The 9,499-nt window shown below is 41.1% G+C and overlaps 1 protein-coding gene across 2 annotated transcripts in view; it reads left to right on the top strand.

Moving 5' to 3' along the window:
• Nucleotides 1–5,605: 5,605 nt before the first annotated feature.
• AGPAT4 (1-acylglycerol-3-phosphate O-acyltransferase 4) overlaps nt 5,606–9,499 on the top strand; it is a 142,567-nt gene continuing 138,673 nt past the window's right edge. The window contains exon 1 of one of the 2 annotated variants that reach the window (XM_008574603.1): nt 5,606–5,723. The gene's annotated coding sequence lies outside the window, so the exon portion shown is untranslated. Of the gene's footprint in view, nt 5,724–6,167; nt 6,276–9,499 lie in introns of those variants that run through there. The other variant, XM_008574602.1, reaches the window with a different exon arrangement.

Raw genomic sequence — 9,499 nt, 5'->3', positions numbered from 1 at the left:
GGACACTTTGGGGTGAGGGAGAAGAGGAACAGGGAAGAATCAAAGATAACTACAAAGTCACCAGTTCCACCCACACAGGGAACCAGAAACTTGGGAAGAAGAACCCCAGAGCATCGGCTAAGGTGGGGTCAAAAGATTCATTTTCGGACTTGCCCAGTTTGAGACGCCTTGAGGATACCAAGTGAAGACATTCATCCGGATCTCAGAGAAATGAGTCTGAGATGTAGGAGAGAGATGCCAACTGGAAACGGAGGTCAGAAGGCCATCTGTTGATTAATGAACAAGCCGAGGGGAGGGGAAAAGAATGATCATTTTGGGGGGTTCTACACTATTTCAGGTAGTTCACACACGCTGTCTCATTTAAATGTCACAACCACCCCCATGAATTTTGTGAATGAGGAAGGTGAGACTCTAAAAACTTAAGAATTAGGACTCTGTTGCAAGTAACAAAGCTAGCTCAATGGTAGAATTTATTGCAAGGAGACAGGAGACGCTCATGGCATCCCAACACAGAGACGAGAGAAAACAGCATGTTCTCATCTTTATTTTGCAAAGCTCGCTTTCGCAAAGGCTGCGGAGTAAGAAACAGACTGGAGGACGGCAGGACGGCAAGAGGAGAAACAAGCAGGCCGGTGGGGATTCTTTTCTTTTTTGTTGCCTCTCTTGCAAATCAACCTTGAAGGTAGGTTTCATGGAACTAGACATGGCTTGAAACCAACATAGAATGAGTGATCATGGAGAAAAGTTATCCTATACTTTTTGCCAACTTTGGTCTGATAGTTACCAAATCTCAAAGCTATTTTTTTTTTGGATAAAACTGACTATGTAAAAACTCAGAAAGCATGGACTATGGAGAGACTTTTAATAGCGACACTTCATAGAACAATCATGAGTCTAAGTAGAAATTCTCTTTTTACCATTTTCATGACAATAAATTTTTTTCAGACTTGTCTTTTAATCTGCTATCCTAGGAAATATGATGGAAGAATTCGGAGGTAAGTATCATTAGACACTGAGTCTGCTTCAGGTGTTTCCTGTTATTTGTGTAACCTTGGACAAGCGAACCCAGCCTCCCTGGGCTCTGATCTGTCCTCTGTAAAACGAGGGATTTGGACTAAAACAAGTACTTCTCAAACTTCAACGTGTGGTTGAATCTCCTGGGGATGCTGCTAAAATGCAGTTTCTGATTCACTAGGTCTGGGGTGGGGGCCTGAGATTCTGCATTTCTAACACACCCCCAGGTGATGCGGCTGCTGTGTCTACCTTCACACTCTAATCAGGTTCCCCTCTACAGTGCCCTTATACTATAAGCTTCCATGGTTGTAAATAAAGAAAAGTAATGTATCAACAACTGACTACAATAAGTGCTTATTTTAGAAACTGAAAATAGCTTTAATTTTCTGTTGATGAAATTAATGCATGCTTATCAAAATTTTTCTTCCCAGATCACACAAGACATAAAGTGCAATGACAGCAGAATCACCCAGAGTTAAATACCACGCAGGCTAATGTCCTTTCTTCTCACTTGGTTATGAAGAATACACGTGCTAAGTTTTAGTATTCATATTGGTTGTGAAACTGGTATCTTTTTCAGTTTTCTGCCAATCCGTTGGGCATTAACTGATTTGAATTCAGTTTCTTCTATCACAGTAGATTTATTTGCTCCTGAATCATGGGATTTCAAGTTGCTCATTGTCTGGATTCAAGAGAGGGGAAGGGAAGACTTTCCGGGGTCATCCGCAGCCAGGCTGAATTGACCTGATGATGGCTAAAAGAGAAAGGAGCTAAGTGAATACCGAGAACAATTTTTAGGACAAAATTCAGAGTTGAGATGCTTTGAGAGCTGGTCAACAGACAGTTCTGCAAATAGGTTGTCTTTTGGGAAGAACAGGCTAATCGTTGTTGTTTAGGGAGAATATTTTGTCTAGTTCCTCTGCACTTTCCTCAATGATAGCTAATATTAAACCTATTTGAGTGTACTTAAAATGATTGCAATAATAACAAGATTGCTTTAAGAGCTTGTTGGTCATTAAAGACATATATATGACATATTTTAAAAATGCAACTAGAGTTTGTTGAAATATGCATCTATTAAATATAAGATTATACATTCCAGATATCAAATTAACTTTACTACTTACACTTTTTCTTTGTCTTCTCTAAGCAATCTCAATTCCTAACTTGGTATACAGTGAAATAATCATAATTGCAAATCTATGACATCTTCATATTTTATAACTTTAGGAAATCTTCAGCTTGTGTTTATAGATTTATACAGATATCTGTATGAATGTTCACAGCAAGAGGCAAATAGAAATAAAGCAAAAATATGGTCCATGTGTAGCTAACAATGTGTTAAGGGAATAAGCAGTTTGAAATGCACAGCAGTTAAATATGTGATATGCAAGTTAACACTTCAGATAAATGATATTTATCATTTTGAGTACTGAAATTTAGGTCCAAAAAAGTTTCTGAAATACACAGAGTTCTGCATGTACGGAGGGCTCTGAAAATACTTTAGTCTTGGGGATTTAACGTGTCATAATCATCAGTGATTATTATTTGCTTCTGACCTAAATTGCCCTAAAACACTGTGCTTTTAGAAACATTGGGTTATTTGTTTTTTAATCATAATTTTCCTCTTATTATAAAAGTCATACATATTCACCATAGAAAGTTTTTCAGGATGCAATAAAATACAAAGAAGCAAATAAATATCATCCTCAATCTCACTATCCAGAAATAATCATTGTTAACAGTTTAATGACTTTTTCCACACTGTAGAAAGTTTTTCAGGATGCAATAAAATACAAAGAAGCAAATAAATGTCATCCTCAATCTCACTATCCAGAAATAATCATTGTTAACAGTTTAATGACTTTTTCCACACTGTATTAATTTCCTGGAGCTGCCATAACAACAAACTGTGTGGCTTAAAACAGCAGAAATATATTCTCACAGTTCAGGAGACTAGGAGTCCAAAACTAAGGTGTCAGCAGGGTTGGTTCCTTCCAGAGGCTCTGGGAGAATCTGTTCCACGCAACTCTCCTGGCTTCTGGTGGTTGCCAGCATTCCTTGGCTTATAGACACATCATTCCGGTCTCTGCCTCTGTCATCACGTGGACTTACTCTCTGTGTTTATCTCTCTATGTCCTCTCTCTTCCTATAAGAACCCCAGTCATTGGGTCTACAGCTCACCCTAATCCAGTATAACTTCATATTAGCTAATTACATCTCTAAAGACCCTGTCTCCAAATAAGGTCATATTCTGAGGTTCTGGGTAGATATGAATTTTGTGGGGCACACTTAGTCAACCACACACAATATAATATATACTCATATAATTATAACATGAAGGTAATATTTTCTCTATAGCTTAGTTCCCTTTCCAGTTATGATGTCGTGAATGTGTCACATCATTCATGAAGCTCATCTCTACTTCAGACATTTAGATGATTTCCAGTCTTTACTATAATAAATGGCTCTGATGAATATACACGTACCTCAATCTTTGAATTTATTTTTGCTTACTTCCCTGGTATAAATCCTTGTGAGTTGAATTATTGAATTAAGGAGTATGAACATTTTAAAGGCTCAAGGAAAATCTTGTTTAATTCCAAAGATTGTATCAACTTACTGTCACCAGCAAGAGAGGAGAAAGCCCACCACAAAGAGCTTCCTGTTTCCACTGTGCATTATAGTTTTCTGAATGTTTGACAAGTGGACAGGCAAAGAAATGACATCTTTTCCTTTGTGCTTGTGTTTTTATGTGAAGTCACATCTTTTTTTGTTTGGTTATTGGCTATTTGTGTACACTTTTTTGAGTTACCAGTTTATCTCTGGTATCTTCTTTCAAATTTGTTTCTTCTCTATCCAGCCAATCAGTATTTATTTCTTACTGTCTTACTGACGAATACACTGCTCACCACCACCCCTTTCAGAGTTTGCTGTGAGCTAAGAAACAATGCAGACACTCCTCTCCCACCCACTTCCCTTTTCCCATTCTCTGGACCACCTCTGAACCTTGTACAGATGTCAATCATGGCCTCCATTTGAATCTTAATTGTTTACACGTTTCTTTCCCTTCCTAAGACTTTGAGCACTTTGGGGCAATGTCCATGTGTTAAGACATGTTTTTGTTTTTAAGCAACTAGCATACTCAATAAATATTTGTTGAACTGAATGGTTATGACCTGGAAACATTCACAGTTCCTTGTTTAAATAGAAATAGCTAATTAAGGGCATGTAAAATAAGAAAAGACTCTAAATGGGACTCTGAATCAAATGCATAAATTTAGTCCTTGCATGTTGTACTTCAACTTTAAATTTTTATAGTAATTTTTTTCTCGCATATTTCTCAGCTATATTTCTGAGATCATTGAGATGGTGAGCAACACCGTCTAGATAGGAAAAGTGCTAACAATAATAAACATGATAATAATTATAATGATAATAATGGGATAAAGACATTAAAGTACTGAGAGTGGATTATCAAAAATTGAGATGGTGAGCAACACCGTCTAGATAGGAAAAGTGCTAACAATAATAAACATAATAATAATTATAATGATAATAATGGGATAAAGACATTAAAGTACTGAGAGTGGATTATCAAAATTTTAAATTTTTGATTGTTTCCACTGAAATCATTGGCTGTACTTGTAATAAACATAGCACACATTTTATGCAATTTGTCAATTTTGCAATAAATTCCCATTCATGATCCAACTATAAAAAACAGTCTCACTCTATTTAAAAAGTACTTTGAAAAACCCTTCCAAGTTTCTACCAAACTTAGAAACAAATGAATGGTAAAATGTCATTTGAAAAGTTATGAGAGAGAACTCTTAAAAATTGTGTTCGCTGCAAGAAACTTCTATAAACGTCTTTTGTAAGCATTACTATAAGGTCAAATTTATTTTCATGCGGATATTAAAATAGGCCATTGTCATATATGGGTTTTCTGTTGTGATCCGTTTTTCTGCCACAGATGTCCTTTTTCATCTTTGCTTTTCTCTCTCTCCCAGACGTTCAATCGTCCCCCCTCACAGACCATCAAAGTGCCACACACCCTATAGGACTCAGTCCAAACCCTGTTTCCTGAGTTACAAATGCCTTTTTCCCTCTCACAACCCAAACAACTCTTTCCATCCTCTCTGCTATCATGCCACACTGTTTGGGGCACTTTTGTAGCTCTTAGGAACTCTGCAACATGCTCCAGCTACTTGTGAGCACATTTTATTTTCCCCTGTAAATTGCAAACAGCAGAACGGAGTGACCACCAGAGCCATAGGTAAATACTCATGTGTCATTTGTGATCATGGCTATCATCGCAGTGAGCATCTGAAGGGCGTACACCTTCACTCTTTTGAGATCGGAAAAATTTTCTAGGAATGTTGGAGCCCGGGCATTTCTAGACTTTCAACAGCCCTCCCTCTTGTAAAGTTGTGACGACACGGTTTTATCACCAAGGTCTGCCCAGACCCTCTCCAGCCCGCCTCCCATGAATGCCACGTGTGTGCGCGCGTTTGCGCGTGTGTGCGGTGGGCATCGGCAGCGGTGCCAGGCTCGGGAGGCAGAAGGGGCACCATGCACCGACCTCCGAGCTCGTCTCCTGCCGGTGCCTAACGTCCCCGTCCCCCGAGCGCTGAGCGTTGCGTTGGTCGAAGGTGCTCTGGGGGCTTCTCGGTGGAATGCGGTCTCCTCCAGCTCAGCCGACGGAGGTGAGGGGGATCCTAGAGCCCGGGTGTGTCACCCCACGATCTGATCGTTTCCGGACGAAACGTGAGCCAATTGAGGACGGTTTCCAGGTCGCCCCTCAGACGGGCCGGCGCTGGGGTCGGAGGAGCCATTGGGGCCGGGGATGCAACAGGACCGGGGAGGACGGGGAAGAAAGGCCGCTTGGCGCGCGCTGGGCTTGCTCCCGGCAGCTTCCCCAGCCCGGTTGCAAACATGCAGCCCCGGAGCACGGCCTGGCACTAAGTGCAAGGGGAAGGGGCCGGCTCACAGTCCCCCAGCGCGGTCTTCCCTCCCTGCAGCTGCTAAATTGTAGCTTTAAAAGGAAGTGACATGGGTGGGGACAGACGTCAGCCGAGGACCACTTTTTTTTTTTTTTCCTTCCCGATGGGCCCACCCCATGGGTGGAGTCTCGCTCTTTCTTTCCAGTGTTGGCTGACTTACAGCTCCTACAAACTAGTGGCAATCTCTGAGCCCCAGCCGGCTCCCTTTCAGTTTCTGATTTCTAAGTCCATGTGTCAAGGGCTGCCAGGAAGGAGGTATGTGCTGTGGGTGCCACCGCCGGGCACCTTTCCCTCTGGGTGTGGCGCGTGTCCCTATTTCTCTCCGATCACTGCTTTCTCCCCTGGCTGCGTGTCCCCGGGACCTGTGCAAGGGGCAGGCGCAGGCGGCGGGGGGCGGCGGGGCCTGCGCGGGCTCGGGGGGCTCCGCGGGCACAAAAGCGCCGCTGCTTTGTGCTGGGCCGGGCGAGCGGCCCTTTCTGGGCTGTGATTTCCAGCTGCTCTTCTTGGCTCGATCTACCCGACCCTCGCCTCCCTCCGGGGCGAAAGCGTTTCCTCTGCCGTAGATGAAGATGGGAGAACGTTCCTGTGACATACAGCTCTCTTTTGTGTCATGCAACATGTTCTTCCGTCTCTGGCGTCTCTATGGCAACCACAAGAAAACCTCCACAAAATGCAGCTGTGGTCAAAATGGGTTTGTCTGTGTTTCGTTCCTAGCGTGCGGCTTTCTGCGCCTGCTGCTGCTCTGGCTTGCTGAGCTCCAGCATGGCTCTGTGGCTACCCCTCCTCACTCGCGTTTTGGTTTTTCCCTATCACAGGAGGGCTGGGGGAGGGGAGTTGTCAAGGAAACAGGCATTGGTAATTACCTCTTGATTTACCTAATTTTTCGGCCTATGAATTTCTCCATTATATCTAGGAATTAAAAAAGGAATCCTTTGGTGTTGATGTAAGTCATCGGTGTCTGGGTTTTTTTTTTTTTTTTAGAAAACCTAAACACTTCGGGAGATTTGATATTGACGCTGTGATCAGGCTAAGGGCAAGAGCCCTTAATTCTTTATAGGAGGTGAGATCCTTGAAATAAAGTTTGCAGAGTGTTTGAGAATTTGCATTGGTAAATATATTGTTGTCTGCCCAGGTTTGCTTACAAGTCTACATATTCAAAAGATGGGTCTTTGCTTTAGTCTGAACTTAGCACAAAATCTAAGCTCGACAAATGTAAGTGAGTGGCAAATGGTATCTACCCAGCACGATTCTCAGTTTTTCATTTTTAGGGGTTGTTTCATGGATGGATTACCCACACTTTTCACTCTCATTAGGGTGAGGATTGATAGACTTTATTTCCTTCAAAACTGTAGAAGGATTAACCCATCGGTGATTATTAGTCAACCACCCTCAGCTAGGGGGAAAAAAGTATCTTGAGAAAAAGGAGAAAGCATGTGTAGGAAAGTGGGGAGTCCTAAGTTAACACTACTGAATCCTCTTTCACTATTCTCTATGTGAGAAAAAGTTGACTTGCAGGAAAAAAAAAAAACATGACAGAAAATTACTATCTATCTAGTGATAAGCCAAGCTAAATATAATTAGAATCAAATAACACATCTCTTAGAAAGACATAGTCCAAATAGATTTATTAACAGGTACCAGTCAAACTGATGCTTTTATTCAATACATCTGAGGAATTGTTTGTTTGATAGTGGGCACCATTTTGTGATGGGTATCCCAAATGACCAAATTAGCCTTGAAAAGATAGATCAGTAGTAAACGCATCCTTGGTTCTTAAAATTGTCTGTAATTTTGGATAAAGTTTTGTGAAAGTCTTTTAGCCCTCATGATACCTTCCAGCTATTAAAGCCAAAAACATGACTTAGAAACCTTAGAGTAACCCTGCCATGTGGAAGCAGGAAGGGGTGGTTTTAATGAGGTTCTGTTTGTTGATATCCTTATCTAAATGTGCTATTCTCTATGTCTATAAAACTTACTATGATGCAAGCTGTCTTAAGTATTTCAGATGCAAGAGTTATCTGAAAATGGGAGCTAAATAGCATGGCACAAACTAACTAGAGCTAGATGGAGTTAAAGATAAGCAAACATAAAACATAGAAAAGTATGATTAAAAAGAATATGACACTCACTTTGAAAAGCACATGTTAGTACACATAGAGAAATGGTTGGAGTGTAGGTTTTCAGTATTGGCAAAGAGTTCTGGAAAGCTGTCATGCTAAGTCACCATTTTTCCAGCCTGAAAATGGTTATCAAGAGTGTGGTTAGTGCAAGAGCTTCCAAAGCAGATTGACTTGACGGCGTGTGAGTCCAGGTCTGTGATGCAGGCACTTTTGAATTTCCAGACCCAGGAATTGCACAACAAAAAGCCTAAAGGGATGGAATTCCAAGGAAAAGTAGCAAGAATCATTTCTAAGCACAGCCCCTCCACACCAAAAAACAAACAAACAACAAAAAAAACCCACTTTCTGATGTTCAGATCCTGGGTGGAGGATAAAATAATCAGCAGCCTTTACCTGGGGAAGGTAAATGGAACTATGGAGGTCAAGTAAATTACAGTCCCATGGAAGAGGCCAACTCGAGGTCACACCGAGAAAGAAACTTCCAGAGTTTGAGTCAGTCACCCTTGTATTGAGAGCTCATCTTCTACAAGGCTCTGAACTGTGCACTACGAAGTTGGCAAAGAANTTTTTTTTTTTTTTTCAAATCACTATAAGAGAGACTGTTAGAAGAAAGACTGTGTGAATAAAAGGCAGGATCCTTCCTAATCCAATCATTTTTTTAGCCAAAGCTCGAAAATTTAAGGCCAAACTTAAATCAGACTTGGAACAAGTGAAAAATTGGGGGGAAGGGAACCCCAAACTCACTCACAATGTCATCCTAATAATTCCTGCCATTGCCATTGCTTTAAATGGTGGGATGCTCAGAGAGCGTTTGGTAAATGAATTACATTTTGTGCAATCTGCTATATTCTGAAAAGGAGGTCTGATAGATATGAGAGGAGGCTGCGTTTACATTTCTGAATGCTTTTTGACACCTAAATATTTGGAGAAACATGTGTGATTAAGCCTGGTTCAGTAGTCCTATAACATTACCCAGAGCCTGGGTAACTCTGATTCAGCAGTCTTTGTCTAAGAGTCAGTTTGGAAAGGGTGCATTGGAACTGTGAAATCTGGCTCCGTGGATGGACTAGGGAAAATCTACAATCACTGCCAATGCCATGGGAAAGAGGAAGCCTAAAGAGTGACCTCTTCTTGGAACAAATACGTATTGTATATCTACTATGTGTCAGGTGCTGTGGACACAACTGTGAGCAAAACAAGATACAATATAAATAGTTACATTTTCAAATATCTGAAGGATTTTCAAAGGAGATCCTGTGACTGGCTGATTTCCGTTTTCCTCTCATAACTGAATAAGAGGAAATATCTTAAAATAAGAGTGGTTTTTGTTGAGCATTGTCTTGGAACAATCTACCTAAC

The sequence above is a fragment of the Galeopterus variegatus genome, unplaced genomic scaffold (genome assembly GCF_000696425.1).
Source record: "Galeopterus variegatus unplaced genomic scaffold, G_variegatus-3.0.2 Scaffold1072, whole genome shotgun sequence".
Lineage (NCBI taxonomy): Eukaryota > Metazoa > Chordata > Mammalia > Dermoptera > Cynocephalidae > Galeopterus > Galeopterus variegatus.
The sequence above is the reverse complement of the archived record's forward strand: the minus strand, read 5'-3'. Positions and strand labels throughout refer to the sequence as shown.